Source organism: Amia ocellicauda, chromosome 8 (assembly GCF_036373705.1).
Source record: "Amia ocellicauda isolate fAmiCal2 chromosome 8, fAmiCal2.hap1, whole genome shotgun sequence".
Classification (NCBI taxonomy): Eukaryota; Metazoa; Chordata; class Actinopteri; order Amiiformes; family Amiidae; genus Amia; species Amia ocellicauda.
The window spans coordinates 8484975-8506224 of NC_089857.1; the positions used below are offsets into that span (position 1 = coordinate 8484975).

A 21250-nucleotide genomic window follows, 5' to 3' on the forward strand; every position below is an offset into this window, starting at 1 on the left:
CAAAGTTAAAACTCGTGATTTGTCGCCCTCTGGTGTGTAAAAGATGCAAAAGCTTACAGCACCTGGTATTCCCAGGCGGTCTCCCATCCAAGTACTGACCAGGCCAGAGCCTGCTTAGCTTCCGAGATCGGACGAGATCGGGCGTATTCAGGCTAGTATGGCCGTAAGCCAGGGAGGCTGTCCCTGACGCTCTACTTAAAGGGAAGGCAATATCCGTTTCTGCCGTTCATACTTACAGTTGAACTGTCTCTCTACTCTAAAGCCCGGGACACACCAGCGCGCCGCAGACAGTCCCTGCTAACACGCCACGTTGTGGCAGCGTTGTGGCAACGTTGTGCGTTAGCTGGGGTGCCACACCAGACCGGAACTATATATTACAAAACTAACACATTGTCTTGATAAAACAGCTGTAATTGAGTGCCTGACACGCCATTCAAGCGCAATCTTGAGAAGGTGTGCATTTCAGTAAGGATTTCAATTGACATGCAGTATGAAACTGAAAGGAGGTTGCATCACTATGATGCATAACATTGCATGTATTGTATTTTCAAGTGTGTGCATTCATCCTGTTGTCATTTTGTTTTGAAAGCAGAAGAATCATTCAACAGGTTGCTGAGACAAATGTAAACCAGTAAAACATATGAAGAGAAACAAACCTTGAATATAAGTTCAGTTGTTTAAACATTTGACAAACTATGGTGAGGGGGTAAGAAAACACACAAATCCAGCAGCTCCTGTATTTCAATACACCAGAACCCAATATTATTGGCGAGTCGGGTAGTCCATCATCACAGTTCGAGGGCAGGCATCATTTCAGTAATTTCATCCCGTTGCATTCACATCCGTGCCTTGAATGAGATTGAATGTGATCTTTGCTCTCAAGTATGTTCCCAAGTTTTACACTTTCGTGCTTTGCATGAATGGGAATGGAACCGTGTGTGTTGAATGAGGCTCCTTGTGAGCACTGAACTTTGTCCGGTGGAGTTCCTTTTTGTGTTGCTGTAATTGTGTCATTTCTCGATGAGAAAGATTAGGCAACATTTAGTCACTTCTAGCCATGATGCTCAATTTATTTACGAATGTACCCTAGTTACTAGGGACCGTTTCCGTTGGAGAACAAGATCTATTGTATGCCTGTGTATTTGGGGAAGTCAAATCTGAAATAATGATGAAATTGCGTGTATCCAAAGTTAAAACTCGTGATTTGTCGCCCTCTGGTGTGTAAAAGATGCAAAAGCTTACAGCACCTGGTATTCCCAGGCGGTCTCCCATCCAAGTACTGACCAGGCCCGAGCCTGCTTAGCTTCCGAGATCGGACGAGATCGCGCGTATTCAGGCTAGTATGGCCGTAAGCCAGGAATGCTGTCCCTGACGCTCTACTTAAAGGGAAGGCAATATCCGTTTCTGCCGTTCATACTTACAGTTGAACTGTCTCTCTACTCTAAAGTCCGGGACACACCAGCGCGCCGCAGACAGTCCCTGCTAACACGAAACGTTGTGGCAACGTTGTGCGTTAGCTGGGGTGCCACACCAGACCAATGTATTACAAAACTAACACATTGTCTTGATAAAACAGCTGTAATTGAGTGCCTGACACGCCATTCAAGCGCAATCTTGAGAAGGTGTGCATTTCAGTAAGGATTTCAATTGACATGCAGTATGAAACTGAAAGGAGGTTGCATCACTATGATGCATAACATTGCATGTATTGTATTTTCAAGTGTGTGCATTCATCCTGTTGTCATTTTGTTTTGAAAGCAGAAGAATCATTCAACAGGTTGCTGAGACAAATGTAAACCAGTAAAACATATGAAGAGAAACAAACCTTGAATATAAGTTCAGTTGTTTAAACATTTGACAAACTATGGTGAGGGGGTAAGAAAACACACAAATCCAGCAGCTCCTGTATTTCAATACACCAGAACCCAATATTATTGGCGAGTCGGGTAGTCCATCATCACAGTTCGAGGGCAGGCATCATTTCAGTAATTTCATCCCGTTGCATTCACATCCGTGCCTTGAATGAGATTGAATGTGATCTTTGCTCTCAAGTATGTTCCCAAGTTTTAAATTTCGTGCTTTGCATGAATGGGAATGGAACCGTGTGTGTTGAATGAGGCTCCTTGTGAGCACTGAACTTTGTCCGGTGGAGTTCCTTTTTGTGTTGCTGTAATTGTGTCATTTCTCGATGAGAAAGATTAGGCAACATTTAGTCACTTCTAGCCATGATGCTCAATTTATTTACGAATGTACCCTAGTTACTAGGGACCGTTTACGTTGGAGAACAAGATCTATTGTATGCCTGTGTATTTGGGGAAGTCAAATCTGAAATAATGATGAAATTGCGTGTATCCAAAGTTAAAACTCGTGATTTGTCGCCCTCTGGTGTGTAAGAGATGCAAAAGCTTACAGCACCTGGTATTCCCAGGCGGTCTCCCATCCAAGTACTGACCAGGCCCGAGCCTGCTTGGCTTCCGAGATCGGACGAGATCGGACGAGATCGGGCGTATTCAGGCTAGTATGGCCGTAAGCCAGGGAGGCTGTCCCTGACGCTCTACTTAAAGGGAAGGCAATATCCGTTTCTGCCGTTCATACTTACAGTTGAACTGTCTCTCTACTCTAAAGCCCGGGACACACCAGCGCGCCGCAGGCAGTCCCTGCTAACACGCCACGTTGTGGCAACATTGTGGCAACGTTGTGCGTTAGCTGGGGTGCCACACCAGACCGGAACTATGTATTACAAAACGAACACATTGTCTTGATAAAACAGCTGTAATTGAGTGCCTGACACGCCAGTCAAGCGCAATCTTGAGAAGGTGTGCATTTCAGTAAGGATTTCAATTGACATGCAGTATGAAACTGAAAGGAGGTTGCATCACTATGATGCATAACATTGCATGTATTGTATTTTCAAGTGTGTGCATTCATCCTGTTGTCATTTTGTTTTGAAAGCAGAAGAATCATTCAACAGGTTGCTGAGACAAATGTAAACCAGTGAAACATATGAAGAGAAACAAACCTTGAATATAAGTTCAGTTGTTTAAACATTTGACAAACTATGGTGAGGGGGTAAGAAAACACACAAATCCAGCAGCTCCTGTATTTCAATACACCAGAACCCAATATTATTGGCGAATCGGGTAGTCCATCATCACAGTTCGAGGGCAGGCATCATTTCAGTAATTTCATCCCGTTGCATTCACATCCGTGCCTTGAATGAGATTGAATGTGATCTTTGCTCTCAAGTAAGTTCCCAAGTTTTACACTTTCGTGCTTTGCATGAATGGGAATGGAACCGTGTGTGTTGAATGAGGCTCCTTGTGAGCACTGAACTTTGTCCGGTGGAGTTCCTTTTTGTGTTGCTGTAATTGTGTCATTTCTCGATGAGAAAGATTAGGCAACATTTAGTCACTTCTAGCCAAGATGCTCAATTTATTTACGAATGTACCCTAGTTACTAGGGACCGTTTACGTTGGAGAACAAGATCTATTGTATGCCTGTGTATTTGGGGAAGTCAAATCTGAAATAATGATGAAATTGCGTATATCCAAAGTTAAAACTCGTGATTTGTCGCCCTCTGGTGTGTAAAAGATGCAAAAGCTTACAGCACCTGGTATTCCCAGGCGGTCTCCCATCCAAGTACTGAACAAGCCCAAGCCTGCTTAGCTTCCAAGATTGGACGAGATTGGGCGTATTCAGGCTAGTATGGCCGTAAGCCAGGGAGGCTGTCCCTGACGCTCTACTTAAAGGGAAGGCAATATCCGTTTCTGCCGCTCATACTTACAGTTGAACTGTCTCTCTACTCTAAAGTCCGGGACACACCAGCGCGCCGCAGACAGTCCCTGCTAACACGAAACGTTGTGGCAACGTTGTGCGTTAGCTGGGGTGCCACACCAGACCTATGTATTACAAAACTAACACATTGTCTTGATAAAACAGCTGTAATTGAGTGCCTGACACGCCATTCAAGCGCAATCTTGAGAAGGTGTGCATTTCAGTAAGGATTTCAATTGACATGCAGTATGAAACTGAAAGGAGGTTGCATCACTATGATGCATAACATTGCATGTATTGTATTTTCAAGTGTGTGCATTCATCCTGTTGTCATTTTGTTTTGAAAGCAGAAGAATCATTCAACAGGTTGCTGAGACAAATGTAAACCAGTAAAACATATGAAGAGAAACAAACCTTGAATATAAGTTCAGTTGTTTAAACATTTGACAAACTATGGTGAGGGGGTAAGAAAACACACAAATCCAGCAGCTCCTGTATTTCAATACACCAGAACCCAATATTATTGGCGAGTCGGGTAGTCCATCATCACAGTTCGAGGGCAGGCATCATTTCAGTAATTTCATCCCGTTGCATTCACATCCGTGCCTTGAATGAGATTGAATGTGATCTTTGCTCTCAAGTATGTTCCCAAGTTTTACACTTTCGTGCTTTGCATGAATGGGAATGGAACCGTGTGTGTTGAATGAGGCTCCTTGTGAGCACTGAACTTTGTCCGGTGGAGTTCCTTTTTGTGTTGCTGTAATTGTGTCATTTCTCGATGAGAAAGATTAGGCAACATTTAGTCACTTCTAGCCATGATGCTCAATTTATTTACGAATGTACCCTAGTTACTAGGGACCGTTTACGTTGGAGAACAAGATCTATTGTATGCCTGTGTATTTGGGGAAGTCAAATCTGAAATAATGATGAAATTGCGTGTATCCAAAGTTAAAACTCGTGATTTGTCGCCCTCTGGTGTGTAAGAGATGCAAAAGCTTACAGCACCTGGTATTCCCAGGCGGTCTCCCATCCAAGTACTGACCAGGCCCAAGGCTGCTTAGCTTCCGAGATCGGACGAGATCGGGCGTATTCAGGCTAGTATGGCCGTAAGCCAGGGAGGCTGTCCCTGACGCTCTACTTAAAGGGAAGGCAATATCCGTTTCTGCCGTTCATACTTACAGTTGAACTGTCTCTCTACTCTAAAGCCCGGGACACACCAGCGCGCCGCAGACAGTCCCTGCTAACACGCCACGTTGTGGCAACATTGTGGCAACGTTGTGCGTTAGCTGGGGTGCCACACCAGACCGGAACTATGTATTACAAAACGAACACATTGTCTTGATAAAACAGCTGTAATTGAGTGCCTGACACGCCAGTCAAGCGCAATCTTGAGAAGGTGTGCATTTCAGTAAGGATTTCAATTGACATGCAGTATGAAACTGAAAGGAGGTTGCATCACTATGATGCATAACATTGCATGTATTGTATTTTCAAGTGTGTGCATTCATCCTGTTGTCATTTTGTTTTGAAAGCAGAAGAATCATTCAACAGGTTGCTGAGACAAATGTAAACCAGTAAAACATATGAAGAGAAACAAACCTTGAATATAAGTTCAGTTGTTTAAACATTTGACAAACTATGGTGAGGGGGTAAGAAAACACACAAATCCAGCAGCTCCTGTATTTCAATACACCAGAACCCAATATTATTGGCGAGTCGGGTAGTCCATCATCACAGTTCGAGGGCAGGCATCATTTCAGTAATTTCATCCCGTTGCATTCACATCCGTGCCTTGATTGAGATTGAATGTGATCTTTGCTCTCAAGTATGTTCCTAAGTTTTACACTTCCGTGCTTTGCATGAATGGGAATGGAACCGTGTGTGTTGAATGAGGCTCCTTGTGAGCACTGAACTTTGTCCGGTGGAGTTCCTTTTTGTGTTGCTGTAATTGTGTCATTTCTTGATGAGAAAGATTAGGCAACATTTAGTCACTTCTAGCCATGATGCTCAATTTATTTACGAATGTACCCTAGTTACTAGGGACCGTTCACGTTGGAGAACAAGATCTATTGTATGCCTGTGTATTTGGGGAAGTAAAATCTGAAATAATGATGAAATTGTGTGTATCCAAAGTTAAAACTCGTGATTTGTCGCCCTCTGGTGTGTAAAAGGTGTAAAAGCTTACAGCACCTGGTATTCCCAGGCGGTCTCCCATCCAAGTACTGACCAGGCCCGAGCCTGCTTGGCTTCCGAGATCGGACGAGATCGGGCGTATTCAGGCTAGTATGGCCGTAAGCCAGGGAGGCTGTCCCTGACGCTCTACTTAAAGGGAAGGCAATATCCGTTTCTGCCGTTCATACTTACAGTTGAACTGTCTCTCTACTCTAAAGCCCGGGACACACCAGCGCGCCGCAGACAGTCCCTGCCAACACGCCACGTTGTGGCAACGTTGTGCGTTAGCTGGGGTGCCACTCCAGACCGGAACTATATTTTACAAAACGAACACATTGTCTTGATAAAACAGCTGTAATTGAGTGCCTGACACGCCAGTCAAGCGCAATCTTGAGAAGGTGTGCATTTCAGTAAGGATTTCAATTGACATGCAGTATGAAACTGAAAGGAGGTTGCATCACTATGATGCATAACATTGCATGTATTGTATTTTCAAGTGTGTGCATTCATCCTGTTGTCATTTTGTTTTGAAAGCAGAAGAATCATTCAACAGGTTGCTGAGACAAATGTAAACCAGTAAAACATATGAAGAGAAACAAACCTTGAATATAAGTTCAGTTGTTTAAACATTTGACAAACTATGGTGAGGGGGTAAGAAAACACACAAATCCAGCAGCTCCTGTATTTCAATACACCAGAACCCAATATTATTGGCGAGTCGGGTAGTCCATCATCACAGTTCGAGGGCAGGCATCATTTCAGTAATTTCATCCCGTTGCATTCACATCCGTGCCTTGAATGAGATTGAATGTGATCTTTGCTCTCAAGTATGTTCCCAAGTTTTACACTTTCGTGCTTTGCATGAATGGGAATGGAACCGTGTGTGTTGAATGAGTCTCCTTGTGAGCACTGAACTTTGTGCGGTGGAGTTCCTTTTTGTGTTGCTGTAATTGTGTCATTTCTTGATGAGAAAGATTAGGCAACATTGAGTCACTTCTAGCCATGATGCTCAATTAATTTACGAATGTACCCTAGTTACTAGGGACCGTTTACGTTGGAGAACAAGATCTATTGTATGCCTGTGTATTTGGGGAAGTAAAATCTGAAATAATGATGAAATTGTGTGTATCCAAAGTTAAAACTCGTGATTTGTCGCCCTCTGGTGTGTAAAAGGTGCAAAAGCTTACAGCACCTGGTATTCCCAGGCGGTCTCCCATCCAAGTACTGACCAGGCCCGAGCCTGCCTGGCTTCCGAGATCGGTCGAGATCGGGCGTATTCAGGCTAGTATGGCCGTAAGCCAGGGAGGCTGTCCCTGACGCTCTACTTAAAGGGAAGGCAATATCCGTTTCTGCCGATCATACTTACAGTTGAACTGTCTCTCTACTCTAAAGCCCGGGACACACCAGCGCGCCGCTGACAGTCCCTGCTAACACGCCACGTTGTGGCAACGTTGTGGCAACGTTGTGCGTTAGTTGGGGTGCCACACCAGACCGGAAATATATTTTACAAAACGAACACATTGTCTTGATAAAACAGCTGTAATTGAGTGCCTGACACGCCAGTCAAGCGCAATCTTGAGAAGGTGTGCATTTCAGTAAGGATTTCAATTGACATGCAGTATGAAACTGAAAGGAGGTTGCATCACTATGATGCATAACATTGCATGTATTGTATTTTCAAATGTGTGCATTCATCCTGTTGTCATTTTGTTTTGAAAGCAGAAGAATCATTCAACAGGTTGCTGAGACAAATGTAAACCAGTAAAACATATGAAGAGAAACAAACCTTGAATATAAGTTCAGTTGTTTAAACATTTGACAAACTATGGTGAGGGGGTAAGAAAACACACAAATCCAGCAGCTCCTGTACTTCAATACACCAGAAGCCAATATTATTGGTGAGTCGGGTAGTCCATCATCACAGTTCGAGGGCAGGCATCATTTCAGTAATTTCATCCCGTTGCATTCACATCCGTGCCTTGAATGAGGTTGAATGTGATCTTTGCTCTCAAGTATGTTCCCAAGTTTTACACTTTCGTGCTTTGCATGAATGGGAATGGAACCGTGTGTGTTGAATGAGGCTCCTTGTGAGCACTGAACTTTGTCCGGTGGAGTTCCTTTTTGTGTTGCTGTAATTGTGTCATTTCTTGATGAGAAAGATTAGGCAACATTTAGTCACTTCTAGCCATGATGCTCAATTTATTTACGAATGTACCCTAGTTACTAGGGACCGTTTACGTTGGAGAACAAGATCTATTGTATGCCTGTGTATTTGGGGAAGTAAAATCTGAAATAATGATGAAATTGTGTGTATCCAAAGTTAAAACTCGTGATTTGTCGCCCTCTGGTGTGTAAAAGGTGCAAAAGCTTACAGCACCTGGTATTCCCAGGCGGTCTCCCATCCAAGTACCGTCCAGGCCCGAGCCTGCTTGGCTTCGGAGATCGGACGAGATCGGGCGTATTCAGGCTAGTATGGCCGTAAGCCAGGGAGGCTGTCCCTGATGCTGTACTTAAAGGGAAGGCAATATCCGTTTCTGCCGTTCATACTTACAGTTGAACTGTCTCTCTACTCTAAAGCCCGGGACACAGCAGCGCGCCGCAGACAGTCCCTGCTAACACGCCACGTTGCGGCAACATTGTGGCAACGTTGTGCGTTAGCTGGGGTGCCACACCAGACCGGAACTATATTTTACAAAAAAAACACATTGTCTTGATAAAACAGCTGTAATTGAGTGCCTGACACGCCAGTCAAGCGCAATCTTGAGAAGGTGTGCATTTCAGTAAGGATTTCAATTGACATGCAGTATGAAACTGAAAGGAGGTTGCATCACTATGATGCATAACATTGCATGTATTGTATTTTCAAGTGTGTGCATTCATCCTGTTGTCATTTTGTTTTGAAAGCAGAAGAATCATTCAACAGGTTGCTGAGACAAATGTAAACCAGTAAAACATATGAAGAGAAACAAACCTTGAATATAAGTTCAGTTGTTTAAACATTTGACAAACTATGGTGAGGGGGTAAGAAAACACACAAATCCAGCAGCTCCTGTATTTCAATACACCAGAACCCAATATTATTGGCGAGTCGGGTAGTCCATCATCACAGTTCGAGGGCAGGCATCATTTCAGTAATTTCATCCCGTTGCATTCACATCCGTGCCTTGAATGAGATTGAATGTGATCTTTGCTCTCAAGTATGTTCCCAAGTTTTACACTTTCGTGCTTTGCATGAATGGGAATGGAACCGTGTGTGTTGAATGAGGCTCCTTGTGAGCACTGAACTTTGTCCGGTGGAGTTCCTTTTTGTGTTGCTGTAATTGTGTCATTTCTCGATGAGAAAGATTAGGCAACATTTAGTCACTTCTAGCCATGATGCTCAATTTATTTACGAATGTACACTAGTTACTAGGGACCGTTTACGTTGGAGAACAAGATCTATTCTATGCCTGTGTATTTGGGGAAGTCAAATCTGAAATAATGATGAAATTGCGTGTATCCAAAGTTAAAACTCGTGATTTGTCGCCCTCTGGTGTGTAAAAGATGCAAAAGCTTACAGCACCTGGTATTCCCAGGCGGTCTCCCATCCAAGTACTGACCAGGCCCGAGCCTGCTAAGCTTCCGAGATCGGACGAGATCGGGCGTATTCAGGCTAGTATGGCCGTAAGCCAGGGAGGCTGTCCCTGACGCTCTACTTAAAGGGAAGGCAATATCCGTTTCTTCCGCTCATACTTGCAATTGAACTGTCTCTCTACTCTAAAGTCCGGGACACACCAGCGCGCCGCAGACAGTCCCTGCTAACACGAAACGTTGTGGCAACGTTGTGCGTTAGCTGGGGTGCCACACCAGACCGGAACTATATATTACAAAACGAACACATTGTCTTGATAAAACAGCTGTAATTGAGTGCCTGACACGCCAGTCAAGCGCAATCTTGATAAGGTGTGCATTTCAGTAAGGATTTCAATTGACATGCAGTATGAAACTGAAAGGAGGTTGCATCACTATGATGCATAACATTGCATGTATTGTATTTTCAAGTGTGTGCATTCATCCTGTTGTCATTTTGTTTTGAAAGCAGAAGAATCATTCAACAGGTTGCTGAGACAAATGTAAACCAGTAAAACATATGAAGAGAAACAAACCTTGAATATAAGTTCAGTTGTTTAAACATTTGACAAACTATGGTGAGGGGGTAAGAAAACACACAAATCCAGCAGCTCCTGTATTTCAATACACCAGAACCCAATATTATTGGCGAGTCGGGTAGTCCATCATCACAGTTCGAGGGCAGGCATCATTTCAGTAATTTCATCCCGTTGCATTCACATCCGTGCCTTGAATGAGATTGAATGTGATCATTGCTCTCAAGTATGTTCCCAAGTTTTACACTTTCGTGCTTTGCATGAATGGGAATGGAACCGTGTGTGTTGAATGAAGCTCCTTGTGAGCACTGAACTTTGTCCGGTGGAGTTCCTTTTTGTGTTGCTGTAATTGTGTCATTTCTCGATGAGAAAGATTAGGCAACATTTAGTCACTTCTAGCCATGATGCTCAATTTATTTACGAATGTACCCTAGTTACTAGGGACCGTTTACGTTGGAGAACAAGATCTATTGTATGCCTGTGTATTTGGGGAAGTCAAATCTGAAATAATGATGAAATTGCGTGTATCCAAAGTTAAAACTCGTGATTTGTCGCCCTCTGGTGTGTAAAAGATGCAAAAGCTTACAGCACCTTGTATTCCCAGGCGGTCTCCCATCCAAGTACTGACCAGGCCCGAGCCTGCTTAGCTTCCGAGATCGGACGAGATCTGGCGTATTCAGGCTAGTATGGCCGTAAGCCAGGGAGGCTGTCCCTGACGTTCTACTTAAAGGGAAGGCAATATCCGTTTCTGCCGTTCATACTTACAGTTGAACTGTCTCTCTACTCTAAAGCCCGGGACACACCAGCGCAGCCGCAGACAGTCCCTGCTAACACGCCACGTTGTGGCAACATTGTGGCAACGTTGTGCGTTAGCTGGGGTGCCACACCAGACCGGAACTATATATTACAAAACGAACACATTGTCTTGATAAAACAGCTGTAATTGAGTGCCTGACACGCCAGTCAAGCGCAATCTTGAGAAGGTGTGCATTTCAGTAAGGATTTCAATTGACATGCAGTATGAAACTGAAAGGAGGTTGCATCACTATGATGCATAACATTGCATGTATTGTATTTTCAAGTGTGTGCATTCATCCTGTTGTCATTTTGTTTTGAAAGCAGAAGAATCATTCAACAGGTTGCTGAGACAAATGTAAACCAGTAAAACATATGAAGAGAAACAAACCTTGAATATAAGTTCAGTTGTTTAAACATTTGACAAACTATGGTGAGGGGGTAAGAAAACACACAAATCCAGCAGCTCCTGTATTTCAATACACCAGAACCCAATATTATTGGCGAGTCGGGTAGTCCATCATCACAGTTCGAGGGCAGGCATCATTTCAGTAATTTCATCCCGTTGCATTCACATCCGTGCCTTGAATGAGATTGAATGTGATCTTTGCTCTCAAGTATGTTCCCAAGTTTTACACTTTCGTGCTTTGCATGAATGGGAATGGAACCGTGTGTGTTGAATGAAGCTCCTTGTGAGCACTGAACTTTGTCCGGTGGAGTTCCTTTTTGTGTTGCTGTAATTGTGTCATTTCTCGATGAGAAAGATTAGGCAACATTTAGTCACTTCTAGCCATGATGCTCAATTTATTTACGAATGTACCCTAGTTACTAGGGACCGTTTACGTTGGAGAACAAGATCTATTGTATGCCTGTGTATTTGGGGAAGTCAAATCTGAAATAATGATGAAATTGCGTGTATCCAAAGTTAAAACTCGTGATTTGTCGCCCTCTGGTGTGTAAAAGATGCAAAAGCTTACAGCACCTGGTATTCCCAGGCGGTCTCCCATCCAAGTACTGACCAGGCCCGAGCCTGCTTAGCTTCCGAGATCGGACGAGATCGGGCGTATTCAGGCTAGTATGGCCGTAAGCCAGGGAGGCTGTCCCTGACACTCTACTTAAAGGGAAGGCAATATCCGTTTCTGCCGTTCATACTTACAGTTGAACTGTCTCTCTACTCTAAAGCCCGGGACACACCAGCGCGCCGCAGACAGTCCCTGCTAACACGCCACGTTGTGGCAACATTGTGGCAACGTTGTGCGTTAGCTGGGGTGCCACACCAGACCGGAACTATATATTACAAAACGAACACATTCTCTTGATAAAACAGCTGTAATTGAGTGCCTGACACGCCAGTCAAGCGCAATCTTGAGAAGGTGTGCATTTCAGTAAGGATTTCTATTGACATGCAGTATGAAACTGAAAGGAGGTTGCATCACTATGATGCATAACATTGCATGTATTGTATTTTCAAGTGTGTGCATTCATCCTGTTGTCATTTTGTTTTGAAAGCAGAAGAATCATTCAACAGGTTGCTGAGACAAATGTAAACCAGTAAAACATATGAAGAGAAACAAACCTTGAATATAAGTTCAGTTGTTTAAACATTTGACAAACTATGGTGAGGGGGTAAGAAAACACACAAATCCAGCAGCTCCTGTATTTCAATACACCAGAACCCAATATTATTGGCGAGTCGGGTAGTCCATCATCACAGTTCGAGGGCAGGCATCATTTCAGTAATTTCATCCCGTTGCATTCACATCCGTGCCTTGAATGAGATTGAATGTGATCTTTGCTCTCAAGTATGTTCCCAAGTTTTACACTTTCGTGCTTTGCATGAATGGGAATGGAACCGTGTGTGTTGAATGAGGCTCCTTGTGAGCACTGAACTTTGTCCGGTGGAGTTCCTTTTTGTGTTGCTGTAATTGTGTCATTTCTCGATGAGAAAGATTAGGCAACATTTAGTCACTTCTAGCCATGATGCTCAATTTATTTACGAATGTACCCTAGTTACTAGGGACCGTTTACGTTGGAGAACAAGATCTATTGTATGCCTGTGTATTTGGGGAAGTCAAATCTGAAATAATGATGAAATTGCGTGTATCCAAAGTTAAAACTCGTGATTTGTCGCCCTCTGGTGTGTAAAAGATGCAAAAGCTTACAGCACCTGGTATTCCCAGGCGGTCTCCCATCCAAGTACTGACCAGGCCCGAGCCTGCTTAGCTTCCGAGATCGGACGAGATCGGGCGTATTCAGGCTAGTATGGCCGTAAGCCAGGGAGGCTGTCCCTGACGCTCTACTTAAAGGGAAGGCAATATCCGTTTCTGCCGCTCATACTTACAGTTGAACTGTCTCTCTACTCTAAAGCCCGGGACACACCAGCGCGCCGCAGACAGTCCCTGCTAACACGCCACGTTGTGGCAACATTGTGGCAACGTTGTGCGTTAGCTGGGGTGCCACACCAGACCGGAACTATATATTACAAAACGAACACATTCTCTTGATAAAACAGCTGTAATTGAGTGCCTGACACGCCAGTCAAGCGCAATCTTGAGAAGGTGTGCATTTCAGTAAGGATTTCTATTGACATGCAGTATGAAACTGAAAGGAGGTTGCATCACTATGATGCATAACATTGCATGTATTGTATTTTCAAGTGTGTGCATTCATCCTGTTGTCATTTTGTTTTGAAAGCAGAAGAATCATTCAACAGGTTGCTGAGACAAATGTAAACCAGTAAAACATATGAAGAGAAACAAACCTTGAATATAAGTTCAGTTGTTTAAACATTTGACAAACTATGGTGAGGGGGTAAGAAAACACACAAATCCAGCAGCTCCTGTATTTCAATACACCAGAACCCAATATTATTGGCGAGTCGGGTAGTCCATCATCACAGTTCGAGGGCAGGCATCATTTCAGTAATTTCATCCCGTTGCATTCACATCCGTGCCTTGAATGAGATTGAATGTGATCTTTGCTCTCAAGTATGTTCCCAAGTTTTACACTTTCGTGCTTTGCATGAATGGGAATGGAACCGTGTGTGTTGAATGAGGCTCCTTGTGAGCACTGAACTTTGTCCGGTGGAGTTCCTTTTTGTGTTGCTGTAATTGTGTCATTTCTCGATGAGAAAGATTAGGCAACATTTAGTCACTTCTAGCCATGATGCTCAATTTATTTACGAATGTACCCTAGTTACTAGGGACCGTTTACGTTGGAGAACAAGATCTATTGTATGCCTGTGTATTTGGGGAAGTCAAATCTGAAATAATGATGAAATTGCGTGTATCCAAAGTTAAAACTCGTGATTTGTCGCCCTCTGGTGTGTAAAAGATGCAAAAGCTTACAGCACCTGGTATTCCCAGGCGGTCTCCCATCCAAGTACTGACCAGGCCCGAGCCTGCTTAGCTTCCGAGATCGGACGAGATCGGGCGTATTCAGGCTAGTATGGCCGTAAGCCAGGGAGGCTGTCCCTGACGCTCTACTTAAAGGGAAGGCAATATCCGTTTCTGCCGCTCATACTTGCAGTTGAACTCTCTCTCTACTCTAAAGTCCGGGACACACCAGCGCGCCGCAGACAGTCCCTGCTAACACGAAACGTTGTGGCAACGTTGTGCGTTAGCTGGGGTGCCACACCAGACCGGAACTATATATTACAAAACGAACATATTGTCTTGATAATACAGCTGTAATTGAGTGCCTGACACGCCAGTCAAGCGCAATCTTGAGAAGGTGTGCATTTCAGTAAGGATTTCAATTGACATGCAGTATGAAACTGAAAGGAGGTTGCATCACTATGATGCATAACATTGCATGTATTGTATTTTCAAGTGTGTGCATTCATCCTGTTGTCATTTTGTTTTGAAAGCAGAAGAATCATTCAACAGGTTGCTGAGACAAATGTAAACCAGTAAAACATATGAAGAGAAACAAACCTTGAATATAAGTTCAGTTGTTTAAACATTTGACAAACTATGGTGAGGGGGTAAGAAAACACACAAATCCAGCAGCTCCTGTATTTCAATACACCAGAACCCAATATTATTGGCGAGTCGGGTAGTCCATCATCACAGTTCGAGGGCAGGCATCTTTTCAGTAATTTCATCCCGTTGCATTCACATCCGTGCCTTGAATGAGATTGAATGTGATCTTTGCTCTCAAGTATGTTCCCAAGTTTTACACTTTCGTGCTTTGCATGAATGGGAATGGAACCGTGTGTGTTGAATGAGGCTCCTTGTGAGCACTGATCTTTGTCCGGTGGAGTTCTTTTTTGTGTTGCTGTAATTGTGTCATTTCTCGATGAGAAAGATTAGGCAACATTTAGTCACTTCTAGCCATGATGCTCAATTTATTTACGAATGTACCCTAGTTACTAGGGACCGTTTACGTTGGAGAACAAGATCTATTGTATGCCTGTGTATTTGGGGAAGTCAAATCTGAAATAATGATGAAATTGCGTGTATCCAAAGTTAAAACTCGTGATTTGTCGCGCTCTGGTGTGTAAAAGATGCAAAAGCTTACAGCACCTGGTATTCCCAGGCGGTCTCCCATCCAAGTACTGACCAGGCCCGAGCCTGCTTAGCTTCCGAGATCGGACGAGATCGGGCGTATTCAGGCTAGTATGGCCGTAAGCCAGGGAGGCTGTCCCTGACGCTCTACTTAAAGGGAAGGCAATATCCGTTTCTGCCGTTCATACTTACAGTTGAACTGTCTCTCTACTCTAAAGCCCGGGACACACCAGCGCGCCGCAGACAGTCCCTGCTAACACGAAACGTTGTGGCAACGTTGTGCGTTAGCTGGGGTGCCACACCAGACCGGAACTATATTTTACAAAACGAACACATTTGTCTTGATAAAACAGCTGTAATTGAGTGCCTGACACGCCAGTCAAGCGCAATCTTGAGAAGGTGTGCATTTCAGTAAGGATTTCAATTGACATGCAGTATGAAACTGAAAGGAGGTTGCATCACTATGATGCATAACATTGCATGTATTGTATTTTCAAGTGTGTGCATTCATCCTGTTGTCATTTTGTTTTGAAAGCAGAAGAATCATTCAACAGGTTGCTGAGACAAATGTAAACCAGTAAAACATATGAAGAGAAACAAACCTTGAATATAAGTTCAGTTGTTTAAACATTTGACAAACTATGGTGAGGGGGTAAGAAAACACACAAATCCAGCAGCTCCTGTATTTCAATACACCAGAACCCAATATTATTGGCGAGTCGGGTAGTCCATCATCACAGTTCGAGGGCAGGCATCATTTCAGTAATTTCATCCCGTTGCATTCACATCCGTGCCTTGAATGAGATTGAATGTGATCTTTGCTCTCAAGTATGTTCCCAAGTTTTACACTTTCGTGCTTTGCATGAATGGGAATGGAACCGTGTGTGTTGAATGAGGCTCCTTGTGAGCACTGATCTTTGTCCGGTGGAGTTCCTTTTTGTGTTGCTGTAATTGTGTCATTTCTCGATGAGAAAGATTAGGCAACATTTAGTCACTTCTAGCCATGATGCTCAATTTATTTACGAATGTACCCTATTTACTAGGGACCGTTTACGTTGGAGAACAAGATCTATTGTATGCCTGTGTATTTGGGGAAGTCAAATCTGAAATAATGATGAAATTGCGTGTATCCAAAGTTAAAACTCGTGATTTGTCGCCCTCTGGTGTGTAAAAGATGCAAAAGCTTACAGCACCTGGTATTCCCAGGCGGTCTCCCATGCAAGTACTGACCAGGCCCGAGCCTGCTTAGCTTCCGAGATCGGACGAGATCGGGCGTATTCAGGCTAGTATGGCCGTAAGCCAGGAATGCTGTCCCTGACGCTCTACTTAAAGGGAAGGCAATATCCGTTTCTGCCGTTCATACTTACAGTTGAACTGTCTCTCTACTCTAAAGCCCGGGACACACCAGCGCGCCGCAGACAGTCCCTGCTAAGACGCCACGTTGTGGCAACATTGTGGCAACGTTGTGCGTTAGCTGGGGTGCCACACCAGACCGGAACTATATTTTACAAAACGAACACATTGTCTTGATAATACAGCTGTAATTGAGTGCCTGACATGCCAGTCAAGCGCAATCTTGAGAAGGTGTGCATTTCAGTAAGGATTTCAATTGACATGCAGTATGAAACTGAAAGGAGGTTGCATCACTATGATGCATAACATTGCATGTATTGTATTTTCAAGTGTGTGCATTCATCCTGTTGTCATTTTGTTTTGAAAGCAGAAGAATCATTCAACAGGTTGCTGAGACAAATGTAAACCAGTAAAACATATGAAGAGAAACAAACCTTGAATATAAGTTCAGTTGTTTAAACATTTGACAAACTATGGTGAGGGGGTAAGAAAACACACAAATCCAGCAGCTCCTGTATTTCAATACACCAGAACCCAATATTATTGGCGAGTCGGGTAGTCCATCATCACAGTTCGAGGGCAGGCATCTTTTCAGTAATTTCATCCCGTTGCATTCACATCCGTGCCTTGAATGAGATTGAATGTGATCTTTGCTCTCAAGTATGTTCCCAAGTTTTACACTTTCGTGCTTTGCATGAATGGGAATGGAACCGTGTGTGTTGAATGAGGCTCCTTGTGAGCACTGATCTTTGTCCGGTGGAGTTCCTTTTTGTGTTGCTGTAATTGTGTCATTTCTCGATGAGAAAGATTAGGCAACATTTAGTCACTTCTAGCCATGATGCTCAATTTATTTACGAATGTACCCTAGTTACTAGGGACCGTTTACGTTGGAGAACAAGATCTATTGTATGCCTGTGTATTTGGGGAAGTCAAATCTGAAATAATGATGAAATTGCGTGTATCCAAAGTTAAAACTCGTGATTTGTCGCGCTCTGGTGTGTAAAAGATGCAAAAGCTTACAGCACCTGGTATTCCCAGGCGGTCTCCCATCCAAGTACTGACCAGGCCCGAGCCTGCTTAGCTTCCGAGATCGGACGAGATCGGGCGTATTCAGGCTAGTATGGCCGTGAGCCAGGGAGCCTGTCCCTGACGCTCTATTTAAAGGGATGGCAATATCCGTTTCTGCCGTTCATACTTGCAGTTGAACTGTCTCTCTACTCTAAAGCCCGGGACACACCAGCGCGCCGCAGACAGTCCCTGCTAATATGCCACGTTGTGGCAACGTTGTGCGTTAGCTGGGGTGCCACACCAGACCGGAACTATATTTTACAAAACGAACACATTTGTCTTGATAAAACAGCTGTAATTGAGTGCCTGACACGCCAGTCAAGCGCAATCTTGAGAAGGTGTGCATTTCAGTAAGGATTTCAATTGACGTGCAGTATGAAACTGAAAGGAGGTTGCATCACTATGATGCATAACATTGCATGTATTGTATTTTCAAGTGTGTGCATTCATCCTGTTGTCATTTTGTTTTGAAAGCAGAAGAATCATTCAACAGGTTGCTGAGACAAATGTAAACCAGTAAAACATATGAAGAGAAACAAACCTTGAATATAAGTTCAGTTGTTTAAACATTTGACAAACTATGGTGAGGGGGTAAGAAAACACACAAATCCAGCAGCTCCTGTATTTCAATACACCAGAACCCAATATTATTGGCGAGTCGGGTAGTCCATCATCACAGTTCGAGGGCAGGCATCATTTCAGTAATTTCATCCCGTTGCATTCACATCCGTGCCTTGAATGAGATTGAATGTGATCTTTGCTCTCAAGTATGTTCCCAAGTTTTACACTTTCGTGCTTTGCATGAATGGGAATGGAACCGTGTGTGTTGAATGAGGCTCCTTGTGAGCACTGATCTTTGTCCGGTGGAGTTCCTTTTTGTGTTGCTGTAATTGTGTCATTTCTCGATGAGAAAGATTAGGCAACATTTAGTCACTTCTAGCCATGATGCTCAATTTATTTACGAATGTACCCTATTTACTAGGGACCGTTTACGTTGGAGAACAAGATCTATTGTATGCCTGTGTATTTGGGGAAGTCAAATCTGAAATAATGATGAAATTGCGTGTATCCAAAGTTAAAACTCGTGATTTGTCGCGCTCTGGTGTGTAAAAGATGCAAAAGCTTACAGCACCTGGTATTCCCAGGCGGTCTCCCATCCAAGTACTGACCAGGCCCGAGCCTGCTTAGCTTCCGAGATCGGACGAGATCGGGCGTATTCAGGCTAGTATGGCCGTAAGCCAGGGAGGCTGTCCCTGACGCTCTACTTAAAGGGAAGGCAATATCCGTTTCTGCCGTTCATACTTACAGTTGAACTGTCTCTCTACTCTAAAGCCCGGGACACACCAGCGCGCCGCAGACAGTCCCTGCTAACACGCCACGTTGTGGCAACATTGTGGCAACGTTGTGCGTTAGCTGGGGTGCCACACCAGACCGGAACTATATATTACAAAACGAACACATTGTCTTGATAATACAGCTGTAATTGAGTGCCTGACACGCCAGTCAAGCTCAATCTTGAGAAGGTGTGCATTTCAATAAGGATTTCAATTGACATACAGTATGAAACTGAAAGGAGGTTGCATCACTATGATGCATAACATTGCATGTATTGTATTTTCAAGTGTGTGCATTCATCCTGTTGTCATTTTGTTTTGAAAGCAGAAGAATCATTCAACAGGTTGCTGAGACAAATGTAAACCAGTAAAACATATGAAGAGAAACAAACCTTGAATATAAGTTCAGTTGTTTAAACATTTGACAAACTATGGTGAGGGGGTAAGAAAACACACAAATCCAGCAGCTCCTGTATTTCAATACACCAGAACCCAATATTATTGGCGAGTCGGGTAGTCCATCATCACAGTTCGAGGGCAGGCATCTTTTCAGTAATTTCATCCCGTTGCATTCACATCCGTGCCTTGAATGAGATTGAATGTGATCTTTGCTCTCAAGTATGTTCCCAAGTTTTACACTTTCGTGCTTTGCATGAATGGGAATGGAACCGTGTGTGTTGAATGAGGCTCCTTGTGAGCACTGATCTTTGTCCGGTGGAGTTCCTTTTTGTGTTGCTGTAATTGTGTCATTTCTCGATGAGAAAGATTAGGCAACATTTAGTCACTTCTAGCCATGATGCTCAATTTATTTACGAATGTACCCTATTTACTAGGGACCGTTTACGTTGGAGAACAAGATCTATTGTATGCCTGTGTATTTGGGGAAGTCAAATCTGAAATAATGATGAAATTGCGTGTATCCAAAGTTAAAACTCGTGATTTGTCGCGCTCTGGTGTGTAAAAGATGCAAAAGCTTACAGCACCTGGTATTCCCAGGCGGTCTCCCATCCAAGTACTGACCAGGCCCGAGCCTGCTTAGCTTCCGAGATCGGACGAGATCGGGCGTATTCAGGCTAGTATGGCCGTAAGCCAGGGAGGCTGTCCCTGACGCTCTACTTAAAGGGAAGGCAATATCCGTTTCTGCCGTTCATACTTACAGTTGAACTGTCTCTCTACTCTAAAGCCCGGGACACACCAGCGCGCCGCAGACAGTCCCTGCTAACACGCCACGTTGTGGCAACATTGTGGCAACGTTGTGCGTTAGCTGGGGTGCCACACCAGACCGGAACTATATATTACAAAACGAACACATTGTCTTGATAATACAGCTGTAATTGAGTGCCTGACACGCCAGTCAAGCTCAATCTTGAGAAGGTGTGCATTTCAATAAGGATTTCAATTGACATACAGTATGAAACTGAAAGGAGGTTGCATCACTATGATGCATAACATTGCATGTATTGTATTTTCAAGTGTGTGCATTCATCCTGTTGTCATTTTGTTTTGAAAGCAGAAGAATCATTCAACAGGTTGCTGAGACAAATGTAAACCAGTAAAACATATGAAGAGAAACAAACCTTGAATATAAGTTCAGTTGTTTAAACATTTGACAAACTATGGTGAGGGGGTAAGAAAACACACAAATCCAGCAGCTCCTGTATTTCAATACACCAGAACCCAATATTATTGGCGAGTCGGGTAGTCCATCATCACAGTTCGAGGGCAGGCATCATTTCAGTAATTTCATCCCGTTGCATTCACATCCGTGCCTTGAATGAGATTGAATGTGATCTTTGCTCTCAAGTATGTTCCCAAGTTTTACACTTTCGTGCTTTGCATGAATGGGAATGGAACCGTGTGTGTTGAATGAGGCTCCTTGTGAGCACTGAACTTTGTCCGGTGGAGTTCCTTTTTGTGTTGCTGTAATTGTGTCATTTCTCGATGAGAAAGATTAGGCAACATTTAGTAACTTCTAGCCATGATGCTCAATTTATTTACGAATGTACCCTAGTTACTAGGGACCGTTTACGTTGGAGAACAAGATCTATTGTATGCCTGTGTATTTGGGGAAGTCAAATCTGAAATAATGATGAAATTGCGT

General features: G+C 43.6%; 17 non-coding genes and 1 pseudogene across 17 annotated transcripts; all 18 read right to left on the minus strand.

Moving 5' to 3' along the window:
• Nucleotides 1-50: 50 nt before the first annotated feature.
• On the minus strand, nt 51-169 carry LOC136756109 (5S ribosomal RNA). Its single transcript, XR_010818212.1, has one exon. It is a non-coding gene; the product is annotated as a 5S ribosomal RNA (ribosomal RNA).
• Nucleotides 170-1235: 1066 nt separating this feature from the next.
• Nucleotides 1236-1354, minus strand: LOC136756547 (5S ribosomal RNA). The gene has a single exon (XR_010818624.1). It is a non-coding gene; the product is annotated as a 5S ribosomal RNA (ribosomal RNA).
• A 1049-nt stretch (nt 1355-2403) lies between these two features.
• On the minus strand, nt 2404-2532 carry LOC136757444 (uncharacterized; annotated as a pseudogene).
• Nucleotides 2533-3598: 1066 nt separating this feature from the next.
• On the minus strand, nt 3599-3717 carry LOC136757397 (5S ribosomal RNA). Its single transcript, XR_010819425.1, has one exon. It is a non-coding gene; the product is annotated as a 5S ribosomal RNA (ribosomal RNA).
• Nucleotides 3718-4767: 1050 nt separating this feature from the next.
• Nucleotides 4768-4886, minus strand: LOC136756551 (5S ribosomal RNA). Its single transcript, XR_010818628.1, has one exon. It is a non-coding gene; the product is annotated as a 5S ribosomal RNA (ribosomal RNA).
• Nucleotides 4887-5952: 1066 nt separating this feature from the next.
• LOC136756165 (5S ribosomal RNA) lies at nt 5953-6071 on the minus strand. The gene has a single exon (XR_010818266.1). It is a non-coding gene; the product is annotated as a 5S ribosomal RNA (ribosomal RNA).
• A 1055-nt stretch (nt 6072-7126) lies between these two features.
• On the minus strand, nt 7127-7245 carry LOC136757413 (5S ribosomal RNA). The gene has a single exon (XR_010819440.1). It is a non-coding gene; the product is annotated as a 5S ribosomal RNA (ribosomal RNA).
• A 1066-nt stretch (nt 7246-8311) lies between these two features.
• Nucleotides 8312-8430, minus strand: LOC136757406 (5S ribosomal RNA). Its single transcript, XR_010819433.1, has one exon. It is a non-coding gene; the product is annotated as a 5S ribosomal RNA (ribosomal RNA).
• Nucleotides 8431-9496: 1066 nt separating this feature from the next.
• LOC136756808 (5S ribosomal RNA) lies at nt 9497-9615 on the minus strand. The gene has a single exon (XR_010818867.1). It is a non-coding gene; the product is annotated as a 5S ribosomal RNA (ribosomal RNA).
• Nucleotides 9616-10670: 1055 nt separating this feature from the next.
• On the minus strand, nt 10671-10789 carry LOC136757365 (5S ribosomal RNA). The gene has a single exon (XR_010819394.1). It is a non-coding gene; the product is annotated as a 5S ribosomal RNA (ribosomal RNA).
• A 1067-nt stretch (nt 10790-11856) lies between these two features.
• LOC136757916 (5S ribosomal RNA) lies at nt 11857-11975 on the minus strand. Its single transcript, XR_010819729.1, has one exon. It is a non-coding gene; the product is annotated as a 5S ribosomal RNA (ribosomal RNA).
• A 1066-nt stretch (nt 11976-13041) lies between these two features.
• LOC136757917 (5S ribosomal RNA) lies at nt 13042-13160 on the minus strand. Its single transcript, XR_010819730.1, has one exon. It is a non-coding gene; the product is annotated as a 5S ribosomal RNA (ribosomal RNA).
• A 1066-nt stretch (nt 13161-14226) lies between these two features.
• On the minus strand, nt 14227-14345 carry LOC136757918 (5S ribosomal RNA). The gene has a single exon (XR_010819731.1). It is a non-coding gene; the product is annotated as a 5S ribosomal RNA (ribosomal RNA).
• A 1055-nt stretch (nt 14346-15400) lies between these two features.
• Nucleotides 15401-15519, minus strand: LOC136757919 (5S ribosomal RNA). The gene has a single exon (XR_010819732.1). It is a non-coding gene; the product is annotated as a 5S ribosomal RNA (ribosomal RNA).
• Nucleotides 15520-16575: 1056 nt separating this feature from the next.
• On the minus strand, nt 16576-16694 carry LOC136756277 (5S ribosomal RNA). The gene has a single exon (XR_010818372.1). It is a non-coding gene; the product is annotated as a 5S ribosomal RNA (ribosomal RNA).
• Nucleotides 16695-17760: 1066 nt separating this feature from the next.
• On the minus strand, nt 17761-17879 carry LOC136756559 (5S ribosomal RNA). The gene has a single exon (XR_010818635.1). It is a non-coding gene; the product is annotated as a 5S ribosomal RNA (ribosomal RNA).
• Nucleotides 17880-18935: 1056 nt separating this feature from the next.
• Nucleotides 18936-19054, minus strand: LOC136757920 (5S ribosomal RNA). Its single transcript, XR_010819733.1, has one exon. It is a non-coding gene; the product is annotated as a 5S ribosomal RNA (ribosomal RNA).
• Nucleotides 19055-20120: 1066 nt separating this feature from the next.
• On the minus strand, nt 20121-20239 carry LOC136757922 (5S ribosomal RNA). Its single transcript, XR_010819734.1, has one exon. It is a non-coding gene; the product is annotated as a 5S ribosomal RNA (ribosomal RNA).
• Between the last annotated feature and the right edge of the window lie 1011 nt (nt 20240-21250).